Below are 12,294 nucleotides of genomic sequence, written 5' to 3' on the forward strand. Positions count from 1 at the left end.
TGTGACTATCATAAATAAATAAAAAAAATTTAAAAAAAAAATGAATTAGTTGATAGTGAAGTGCAAAACTAAAGCCAATCATTTTCATGAGGAAATTCTAAAATTAAAATGGGTTAGACTAATTCACAATTCAATAATCCTAATATTCCATATATGTTAACAAAATTAATAGACAAAGGGCAGCCCAGGTGGCTCAGCAGTTTAGCGCCACCTTCCACCCAGGGCCTGATCCTGGAGACCCGGGATCGAGTCCCATGTTGGGCTCCCTGCGTGAAGCCTGCTTCTCCTCTGCCCCTCTCTCTTTCTTTGGGTCTCTCATGAATAAATAAATAAAATCTTTTAAAAAAATTAATAGACAAAATTTACTATAAGCCTTATACCCTACACTCACACACTGGAGTTACACCACCATTTTCTAATACCAATTTTGCTGCTTACTAGCCAAGTAACTAGGGAAAAAACTGTTTAACTTCATTATAACTGTTTCCTTACCTGGAAATAGCTATAGTAACAGTATCTACCTTACAGGGTGTCTGTTAGAATTAAAGGATTTACATACATAAAGAATTCAGAACAGTGCCTGGCACACACAAAGTGCTCAATAAATGTTTGCTATTATTAACAGGCACTAAAGTTGGTGCCTATTGTGAAAAAGGATGAATCCCAAAAGTTTTATTCTTTGATAAGATGATTTTATCTTTTCAAAATGGAGTAACTAAGATTCTACAGAAGTATTTATTAAAAGGTGGGTGTAAAAAAAAAGATGGGGTGTTGAGGCACCTGGGTGGCTCAGTCAGTTAAGCGTCTGACACTTGCTCACAACTCAGGTCTTGATCTTAAGGTTGTGAGTTCAAGCCCCACACTGGGCTCCACACTAGGAGTGGAGCCTACTTTAAAAAAAAAAAAAAAGAGTTGAGGGGAATGGATACAAAAGCAATGATTGGCTGACCCATCTTCGACCTCCAACTAAGCTTGTTAGCAACCAGTCTAAGTGTAACCTTCATTAGGAAATACTGAACCACTTGTTCTAAGAGCATTTACTTACTTAATTTGTAAACATTTATTACCTCTATCATACAAAAAAAAAATTGTGGAAGCTTTCAAAATGAAAAAAAGTATAAATAAAAGGAGACCAGGAAAATTATATACACACACACACACACACACACACACACACACACACACACATTTTTAAATACCAAAAACAAAGGGAAAGCTGGAATTGAGATACGCTAACCAGTGTCCTTTACTGAGGCTGAGCTGAAAAATCAAAGAGCTGTCACTGATTTTAATCTCTAATAAGAGCCCCTACAGAAGGTGTATAGTGATTCAGAGTATAAACGGGAAAACATCAGTAGGATGGTAAAATGAGATGGGCACTAAGAGTTGCCAAGAAGGGGAGGGTGAAGCCAATTTAAAGCCACACTCAACAGAATTTTAGAAGGTTATTAAGTATGCAGGACCCACCAGAGAGCACCAGGTCTCAAATGCTAAACAAACACATACACCCAAAGCCAACAATGGACAAATCACTAAACAGATTCCTAAGTGATTTAAAGCCAGAAAATATCAGCAAATGGTCACAGGAACTCATACCACACAGCCACAGGGAAAAGCTGCCTCAGTTAACTTTGTTTCTCCAGCATTTAAAGTCCTTTTCTCTTCATCAGCCACAGTAACAAATATGTGCAGAGAATTGTCTCATCCTTACTCAGCTGACAAGTTCTATTCCCAACTCTGCATGCTTATGACTCACGGGGGGGTGAGGGGGGGAGGGGAGTAAAAGCAAAGTGTAAAACAAAGAAACAAACTTGAATTTAGACTTAAGTTGACTGAAAGGGAGGAATTCACTTCTGCCTAGTTAGAATATCTTATAACAAACCAAGAAAATGATCTTTTAAAAATAGAGTAATAAACCAAATACTCTTTGAAAATCTGTCTACATGTCACATTCCCTACTATTCCTTAAATAGACATGACACCAAAAAACATTACAAGCCCTCTGTAAGGCCAAACTTTACAAAGCACTCTGAATCCATGCAACACAGCATAGGACGCTTGTTGCAAAGCCCAAAACAACAGGTCACTTCCCACAGTTCCTTTCCCAGCAAAGGGCCAAGTTAAGAGACTTAGCCCTTACTACACCCTCTTCCAAAAACACATGTACAAAATCATTTAAGGAGGTGGAAGTATCTCAGTCTTTTCTACTTAAATTTTATATCAGGAAATTTGTGTGCCAAACAAGGAGTTTATTTCCACCCCTAAGAATTGATCTTTGTGACACGTAAAAAAATAAAAGGAAAAAAATACTATTTTTAAAAAAAAGACAAGTTTCTAAGACCATTTCTAACTCTAAATTTACCACTTTGGCTTTCCTCCCTACAACATATTTTGTTAAAGAATACAAATCTTGCCTCCTTGCCCCATCCCCAAGATTCTGAAACAGTCTCTACAATTTATAACTGACAAAACAGAGAAGACAAACAAATCACCTTTTACTTGAAAACCTCAGTCCTCCACAGAAACGTATACAAACAGACAGATGGACGCACGTAAGAACACAAACTGCGAGCCCTGCTCAGGCCTGAGCCAATATCGGGTGCACAGGGCAGCCACACCGCCTAGCTAGTGGGCTGCTCCTGCTGTTGCTGTACAAATATAGAAAGCTGAAAAGTGGAACAGCAACTTCAGCAGAACAGATTCTGCTCCGTGCTCAGAGAGGGAGGAGCAGGGACCTGAACAGCTTTACCCATACATGGTTGCTGAAAGGGGGCCATTAGTAAAAGCCCAATTATCTCACACACATGCATTCTGTTCACATGCTCCAGACAAAAACCAGAAACCCAGAGGCTGGTACTTGTAGAAGGGTTTGAGAGAATCTATTTCAGTTAAGGAACTTCTCAATAATTTCAGTCACTTACACCAAGACCCAGCCATGGCAATAGAAAAGGCAACGTGAAAACTTTACTAGGTCAGATTCTTACCAGACTGGCAGTAGAGGTGAGGCTTAATGTGTCATTTAAATTCTTTTTTTTTTTTAAGATTTTATTTATTCATGAAAGACAGAGAGAGATAAAGACATAGTCAGAGGGAGAAGCAGGCCCCCTGCAAGAAGCCTGATGCGGGACTCGATCCCGGATCCTGGGATCACACCCTGAGCCGAAGGCAGATGCTCAACAGCTGAACCACCCAGGCGTCCCTTACTGTGTCATTTAAATTATGAAGTTGAACACAGAAACAAAAGGTTATTCCCTATTTGTGTGAACAACCCTAACCTTCACTCACCCTTTGCTGTTTACAGAATCAAGATCTCATTCCAACTCTAAGACTACGGGGGTGGGGGCAGACGTTACAAGTTAAAATAAATTCTGATGTAATTTTTTAAAGATTTATTTTAGGGGGAAGGGACAGAATCTCAAGCAGACTCCCCATGGAGCATGGATCCTAATGTGGGGCTCAATCTCATGACCCTAAGATCATGACCTAAACCAAAATCATGAATTGAACATTCAACTGACTACTGACTGAGTCACCTAGGAGCCCCTCTGATGTTAACTTTAAAAACATAATTTCCAGGAAGCCCTGGTGGCTCAGTGGTTTAGCGCCGCCTTCAGCCCGGGGTGTGATCCTGGAGACCTGGGATCAAGTCCCACATCAGGCTCCCTGCATGGAGCCTGCTTCTCCTCCCTCTGCCTGTGTCTCTGCCTCTCTCACCTTCTGTGTCTCTCATGAATAAATAAATAAAATCTTAAAAAAAAAAAAAACATAATTTCCCAGGATGCTAGTTTAATCAGAAGCCAAATATTTATTTTACAAAAATTCCTTTGGTTAGAGCACCTTCATTCAGATTCATCTCAATGTGAAGTGTATGAAAATATCAATTTCTGGCCAGAGTGAGTTTTCCCCAAGATTAAAAATACATGGCTGATTGGCTCAAATGATTCCATACTTTAGCTCATAATGAATACTATATTCAGTATTACAGGGGCTGCAATACAAACATAAATGGTACTATCACTGACTTCCAATACTTAATATTTAGTTCTTAGGGATGATTAATACATGAGATAGCATCTGACTAGTGTTAAAATGTGGGGTACCAGAGATCCCTGGGTGGCTCAGTGGTTTAGTGCAGCCTTCAGCCCAGGGCGTTATCCTGGAGACCCAGGGTCAAGTCCCGCATCGAGCTCCCTGCATGGAGTCTGCTTCTCCTTCTGCCTGTGTCTCTGCCTCTCTCTCTCTCTCATGAATAAAATAAAATATTTTAAAAAAAAATATGGGGTACCAACTATAAATGCTTTACAAATTAAGAAAAAGGATGCCCAGACCTAGATTCTTCCACATGTCCCACCTACTAGCACTCTAAGGGCACCTGCTATTACTTTAAATGTGAGGCCATAATATTTGAACTAGATGATTTCTAAGGTCCCTCCATTTCTGAAATTGAATCTATAATTTAAAAATGTATAGTTTCAAAAAAAATGTATAGTTTCTGTTGACTTCAGAGAAAATATATTCTAAAAACAGAAAAATGAATTCAGACTATAACTTAGCATCTACTCTAACATCTCTCACATCAAACTTTCAGGAACATATTCTTCTACCTCAGAAATCTCTGCCTAGTCTTCTAAGGAAACTTTACATCGCCTTTAAAAGGAGGGAAAAGGGTGGAGGGCGCGCCTAAGTGGCACAGTCCATTAAATGTCTGACTCCTGATTCTGGCTCAGGTCATGATCTCAGGGTCATGAGATTGAGTCCTATGTCAGGCTATGCACCGGGCATGGAACCTACTTAAGATGATTCGCTTTTTCTCTCTCCCTCTGTCCCTCGACACTCCCTGCTCTCTAAAGAAAAACAAATGTTGATGCTGATATACTCTGAGATATTTGATTACAAAACACACCAGTCACTCAGCTATGAAGGGGAACTCCAGAGAACAAAAGCCTGCCTAGTTCCTTCCTATCACAGAATTGTCTGGTATATACGTGTGTAATAGACCAAGCTTATGGGGCATAAATACACTAGGGAGCCCCCCAGCCTCCCTGAAACTTAAGAAAACTTTTCAAATTCTCAAGATAGAAGTTATCCACCATAATTACTTGCTCTAATATATTTTATCAGAAACTAACCATTTGGAATTTTGCCATTTTCTCTTTGTCCCTAGTAGGTAATGTAGTAATGATGAGCAAAGAACGCTAAATGACAGCAAACTTGATCTCTCAATCCCACTACCTAGATCTCCTAGTGCACAAGGCAGAGCCTTGTCCATACCATCTGATATACTGAAAAAGAAAAGAACACATCAGGATTCCAGAAGTAGAGGCACTTTAATATCCAACAAAACATACACATGCAAGCGTTCAACATTTTATTAAAAACTTTTAATTGTATATACTGGGTTTATTTTCTATCTAGTTCTTCTGAGCAGCCTGTTTTAGCAACTTTGATTTCCCAAAAAGTAACTTACTGCAGATTAATATGCTATTTTTTGGGTAAGAGCATATTACCCCAATAGCTTTAATTATCTATTACATACTTTCCCAAGGTTACTTATGTGAAGACAACTAAATAAAAATAAAGAACACAATGCAAAAGACCACAACTGTATATACTAAGAGTAACCAAACTATAAATTCAAAATCAAAAAGGCTATAACCACTTATAGTGTGGCCTTGGGCTAATCATTAGTTTCTTTCTTTTTTTAAGATCTTATTTATTCATTTGAGATGGTGGTGGGGAGGGGAGAAAGAGAGAGAGAGACAGAGCATGAGCAGGGGTAGACGTAGAGGGAGAGGGACAAGCAAGCTCTCATCTGAGCCGGGAGCCCAACGTGGGACTCCATCTCAGGACCCAGAAATCATGACCGGAGCTGAAAGCAGACGTTCAACCATCTGAGCCACCCAGGCGCCCTGGGCTAGTTATTTCTTTCTCATTTCCTCAAGTGAAAAACAGTCCCAGAGCAGAAGACCAGTCCATATCTAAGGTCCACAGACCTAAAGAATTCATGGACAGTTTATGAATATTCCATAAATTCCTTTATATTATGTGCAAAATTTTACATATACATGCAAAATGTATTTATGCACAGTTGACCCTTGAACAACATGGGTCTGAACTGCACAGATCCACTTACTTGCTGATTTTTTTGGATACAGTATAGTACTGTAAATGGATTATCTTCCTTATGATTTTCTTAATAACACTTTCTTTTTTGTAGTTTATTGTAAGAATTCAGTATATAATACATATAACATACAAGTTGTGGGTTAACTGTGTTATCCCTAAGACTTCCCAGTCAACAGTAAGCTATTAGCAAAGTTTCTGGGGCATCAAGTGTTTTTTTTTTTTCTTCTTAAGATTTTATTTATTTATTCATGAGACAGACGGGGGGGGGGGGGGGGGGGGGCAGAGGGGATCCCTGGGTGGCTCGGCGGTTTGGCTCCTGCCTTAGGCTCAGGGCCTGATCCTGGGGTCCTGGGATTGAGTCCCACACCAGGCTCCCTGCGTGGAGCCTGCTTCTCCCTCTGCCTGTCTCTCTCTGTGTCTCTCATGAATAAATAAATGAAATCTTTAAAAAAGAGAGAGAGAGAGAGAGAGGTAGAGACACAGGCAGAGGGAGAAGCAGGCTCCCTGCGGTGAGCCTGATGTGGGACTGGATCCCGGGACCCCAGGATCAGGCCCTGACCTGAAGGAAGATGCTCAACCACTGAGCCATGCAGGCATCCCAGGGCATCAAAAGCTTTAAGTGGGTTTCCTACCGTGCCAAGGTCAGCATACTCCTAATCTCTTCATTATTCAAGGGTCAACTGTACTTTTTTACTTCTATTTATAGGGAATTAGGTCCATAACTTTTTACAGGTTTTCAAAAGGGGGAGGGGGTCCGTGTTCCAAAACGGACTTAAGACTAAACATATACAGTCTGTTCTACCTCTAACATCCTTTTATCTCCTCTTATACTTCCTGGTCCAAAAAGAAGGGAGTCCTCATGACTAAACCCAGTCAAGAATAAACAAGTTACCCTGGCCAAGAAATTACTCAAAATAACGTATTCAAATTAAAACTGAACCTGAATTGTTTTTAGGTGACAGACTAACATTATAATACTTAAAAAAAAGTTTTCAAGCAAATGTTAATACTATAGCTCTTCTCAGGAGGCTTACATGAGAACAGAAGTCCTCAGGTGCATTAGGGATATCCCACTATAGTGGACATTTTAAAGGTGCACATTTTAAAAAGGTAAAGCTTCTAGTTTCCTACTTCTAATTCTATCCTGTACCAAAGAAAGTAACAGGAGACAATTACAGAGGAAAAATACTGGAGCATGGAAGATTGCAGTGAAGGAGACCGATAACAAGCAACCAAAGAAGCTACCCATCCTGTTAGCAATATATGAGAAGGGTCACTGCCTAGTACCTCAATTTGTAAAAAGTATATTAGACAAAAGAAGAAATTAGCCTCCCACTAAGACAATAAGAGAAAAATGCGTGTCTGTTACTGAACAACTTAAGCCTAAAATTTTTAGGTTCTCATGGCAACCTAAGTCATCACACTGCACATACTGTATATAAAGCACATATTTAGAGGCTTAACTAGTAAACTCAAAATGTGACATATGTGCAATGTGGGCGACAATATTATTCTGGGAACTTTAACTTTAAAATCTTCCAACTTTATTCTGCAGCCCCAAAGATGATATAATAGAGTGAACTATGCAGAAGATGCAAGCTCAAGGAAGAGGTACAAAGAACATAAATAGAAGCAAAGAGATGAAAGGCAAGAAAATCAGGCTATCAGAAAAAGTTTCTGAACATGACTCCCCTACTGTGAATCAACCTGTAAATGGAAGCTTAAAAAACAAGACTGCTAGTGAGGACACATATTAAGATAGCATTTGGGACAGTCCTTCATGTGGGTCCAGACAAAAGAGAACACGGTCACAGACCAGACAGACTGCTCGGTAAACATGGCACTGACTGAAAGGCCCCTGGAGAGACTGGGGTTTTCTTTCTCACTCTTTTCTAGGAGCTCATGGACTATGGCCACTTAGAATTAAGAAGTAATTTTCTGGGGTGCCTGGGTGACTCAGTCGGTTGAGTGTCCAACTTGATTTTTGACTCAGGTCATGATCTCGAGGATGTGAGATCAAGCCCCGCATAGGGCTCCATGCTCAGTGGGGAGTCTGCTTGAGATTCTCTTTCTCCCTCTCCCTCACGCTCTCTTTCAAATAAATAAGTAAATCTCTCTCTCCTTTAGCAACCCAAGATGCAGAACGGGAAGAAGCCGAAGTGGAAGATGGTGGCCCAGTGCCCGCGACTGTGAAGAAGCAGGAGGCCAAGAAAGTAGTCAATCCCTTGTTCAAGAAAAGGTCCAAGAATTTTGGCAACGGACAGGACATCCACCCTAAAAGAAACCTTTACTGTTTTGTCAAATGGCCGTGCTACATCCAGCTGCAACGGCAAAGGGCTATTCTCTATAAACATCTAAAAGGGCCTCCTGCGATTAACCAGTTACCCACACTTTGGACTGCCAAACTACTCAACTGCTTAAGCTGGCCCACAAGTACAGACCAGAGACAAAGCAAGAAAAGCAGAAGAGGTTGTTGGCCCCAGCTGAGAAAAAAGCTGTGGGCAAGGAGGATGTTCCCACTAAGAGGTCGCATGTCCTTCGAGCTGGGGTTAACACTGTCACCACTTGGTGGAAAACCAGAAGGCTCAGCTGGCAGTGATCACACACAAATGTGGATCCCATTGAGTTAGATGTCTTCCTGCCTGCCCTGTGTTGTAAGATGGAGGTTCCCTAATGCATTATCAAGGAGAAGCCCAGGCTGGGGCATCTGGTCCACAGAAGACCTGCAGCACTGTTGCAGTGCTTCACATAGGTTAACTCAGAAGGTAAGGGAACTCTGACTAAGCTGGTAGAGCCATCAGAACCAATTACAATGACAGATATGATGAGATCCACTGCCACTGAGGAGCCAACATCCTGGGTCCAAAGTTGGCAGCTCGCATCACCAAACTGTAAAAAGCAAAGGCTAAAGAACTGGGCTGAGTGGACACTGTCGAATTTTCTGTACATAAAAGTAACAAAAGGTTCTCTTTCAGCCAGTGTCAAAAAAAAAAAAAAAGTAAATCTTAAATTTAAAAAAAGAATTAAGAATTATCAGAGCCTTGGGACGCCTCGGTGGCTTAGCGGTTGAGCATCTGCGTTTCCCTCAGGGCATGATCCCGGGATTCGGGATCAAGTCCCACATCAGGTTCCTTGCAGGGAGCTTGCTTCTCCCTCTGAATATGTCATTATCTCTCTCTCCCTCTCTCTCTCTCTCTCTCTGTCTCTCTTTTGGTGAAAAAAAAAAAAAAAAAAGAATGATCAGAGCCAAAAGATGGCTGTGGGGCATGAGAGCTGTGAGAGATACCAGATTTTTTTTTTTTTTTAAGATTTTATCTATTTATTCATGAGAGACACACTGAGAGAGGCAGAGACATAGGCACAGGGAGAAGCAGGCCTCATGCAGGAAGCCCCATGTAGGACTTGATCCCGCAACCCTGGGATCACACCCTGAGCCAAAGGCAGCCACTCAACCACTGAGCCACCCAGGCGTCCCAAAAGAGATCAGATTTTAAAATGGGGGGGGGGGGGGGGGAGGGGGCAGGAAGAGATGATGGTCTTTAATGCCACATCATGTCTCACTGCGGAAGCAAATAAAGCTGTAACATCCAATTTTCTTCCCTATTAAATCACCTATAGAAAAAAAATAATAAAATAAAAAAATAAATCACCTATAGGAGGGATACCTCCACCTATCTGTCAATAGGAACTTCATTATGATCCATGCATTTCTTTTGAAAGACTTGAGGATGCTATGAATGCTACCTACCTTAAAATCACATTTCCATGCCACTTCTGTTAAGGGTAAATTATTCTCACTTTTCCATAAGAAAACAGGTAAACAGTTTAGCTAAGGTACACAAAAAATATCTAACAGCAGGGCAGTTAATAGATGTATCTATTTTCCTGACTCTCAACCTAAGAACTTCCAGAATGAGATACTGAATTTACATGACTAATTTAATGATTAGAAATTATATTACCACATGAAAAAAAGTGGCTACAAATTAAATTATTTCATTATTGTTATGAGACTGGGCCTCAACAAGCAAGAAAGTCCATGAAAAGAGCACAGCATCTATAGTATGGGCTGGTAGCCCAACACTGTCCTACCACTTAATAGCTGGATGCCCCAAATAAGTTATTCTCCTCACTGAGGTTCCTAACACCCCCAGTATCCTTGTCTACCAAATGGTAAAGATGCACCATATCTCTCTTCTTCCATCCCACTCCTGTCTCTGTCTCTCCTCCCTCCTCCAGCAATGTGAAGTCTTATAATTTCTTTCATTACACTATAATTTGGCATATTTTCTAATCAAGAAAAACTTTGTAAATAAACTTTTAAACAAAAATTTACTGGTCAAATTAAGAGCCAGAACAACTAAATAATAATGTTTTAGAGTAAAAGGAAAAGGGGACAGGGGATAAAGCTAGGATTAGAGATTTCTTTCAGAGCCAGGCCATACCTACTAATGACTAAGATATTTGATTACCTTAATTACCTTGGCTGCACAAGTGCTGGTGGTCATGAAATTCCAGAATATTAAAAACTCAGCCACATTTTCATTATAGCATTCTCTACTGTGTTGAAGTCAAGACAGCAAAAGACTGCCAACAGCATTTTCACTTTAATTTTCTGGTAAGACAAAAAGAAAAGTTAATCTTGGAGCCAAATTCTCCATTTTTAGGTATGGTAAAGTCTTCGAGGAAAAAAATATCTGTTATGAGAAACTGAAAACATTTCTGTATATCTTAGAAAATATGCATATGTGCTTTTCTTAAAAGGTATAAAAAAAGTCTCAGGCTAATAATTTTTTTTAAAGTAGGCTCTACGCCCAATGTGGTGGTGCTTGAACTCACAAACCCGAGATCAAGAGTCCATGTTCCACTGACTGAGGCAGCTAGGTGCCCTTGCAGCTAAAAATCTTTTGCTTATCTATTAATACCTTTCAAGCAATTCTGAAAGAGGAAAAGTGAAATAAAAGCTGAAGCTCTCTCTGACAAGAGCATTTGATGACTGGCATACTGAGCAACAAGCCATCCAAAAAGTAGAATAAGGGATCCCTGGGTGGCTCAGCGGTTTAGTGCCTGCCTTCAGCCCAGAGCATGATCCTGGAGTCCCAGGATCGAGTCCTGCATCAGGCTCCCTGCATGGAGCCTGCTTCTCCCTCTGCCTGTGTCTCTGCCTCTCTCTCTCTCTCTGTCTCTCATGAATAAATAAATAAAATATTTTTTTAAAAAGGTAGAATAAAAAGTGTTTTGGCATTGTAATTAATAATTGCCTAAAATAATGTTAGTTTTGAACCCAAAACTCACTTTCATGTAAATGAACTACTCTCTATACAAAAGCATTCATAAATTCACCACAAAAGTACAAAACCACTTGCCTATTCGGCTTTGATTTTGCTTTTAAAATATACTGTGGCCTCCTGATACTCTAGCTTATAATCAATTTCATCTTAATAAAGCACATTATAAAATACCTTAAGCTGAATATAGCATTTATCATCTCTTCCCTCCAACCCATTAGAGGACTGACTAGCTTGTTCCAAATATGGCATTACCTTTTCAAAGTTCTAGGGTTTAGGCAGGACATAATTCTTTTAAATAATTATCTATCTTGTCATGACTGACAAGCATGACTTAGATGGAGATAAAGGGGCTAATGAAAAAGGTCTGATTTTGAATTGCTATTTTATTAGAGGAGAAAAACAAAACATATAACTTTAAAATTTCCCATGTAAAACTATCTTCTCTTTGAATTCAGGCAGTGGGGTTCTTGCTAACTAGACAGATAACCCCCCACGTGAGGGAAGAGCCAGAGGCTGCCTGTCCAAGATAGTGCAGAATGCACTCCTTTGCTGGGTAGAAAGTTTCTCTGCATAACTTCTAAAGGTCCTTTCCTAATCTTAGAAATTGAGACTTCATTTATGAAAAGTAAAAGCATGGTAAATGTAAGGTGTAAGTAGAAACAGCAGAACAGTAGGATGGAAAATTAGAGGGCCTGAGCTGGACCTTGCTTCTGCTTCTATATGAACCTAAATTCGGCATTTAACTTCCCTTGTTTGCAAAATGAAAGGATTAGAGAAGAAAAAATCTTTGAAGATTCTAACCTGTGCCTATGGCCTCGTCCTGTGCCAGCCTCGGCCACCCACCACCTTCCCACTGCTGCACCTTACCATAATTAGG

General features: G+C 40.2%; 1 protein-coding gene and 1 pseudogene across 46 annotated transcripts in view; one reads left to right on the top strand and one right to left on the bottom strand.

Annotated features, from left to right (window-relative positions):
* Positions 1 to 12,294, bottom strand: part of CELF1 (CUGBP Elav-like family member 1) — a 79,615-nt gene that overhangs the window by 50,446 nt on the left and 16,875 nt on the right. For 8 of the 46 annotated variants that reach the window (XM_072760373.1, XM_072760412.1, XM_072760414.1 and 5 more), the window contains one exon: positions 10,599 to 10,741. The exons of 30 other annotated variants lie outside the window; for them this stretch is intronic. The gene's annotated coding sequence lies outside the window, so the exon portion shown is untranslated. Of the gene's footprint in view, positions 1 to 1,596; positions 1,721 to 2,492; positions 2,661 to 10,598; positions 10,742 to 12,294 lie in introns of those variants that run through there. 8 more of the 46 variants (XM_072760399.1, XM_072760402.1, XM_072760381.1 and 5 more) reach the window with 3 other exon arrangements.
* LOC112923985 (large ribosomal subunit protein eL8 pseudogene) lies at positions 8,263 to 9,048 on the top strand (annotated as a pseudogene).

The sequence above is a fragment of the Vulpes vulpes genome, chromosome 5 (assembly GCF_048418805.1).
Source record: "Vulpes vulpes isolate BD-2025 chromosome 5, VulVul3, whole genome shotgun sequence".
Lineage (NCBI taxonomy): Eukaryota > Metazoa > Chordata > Mammalia > Carnivora > Canidae > Vulpes > Vulpes vulpes.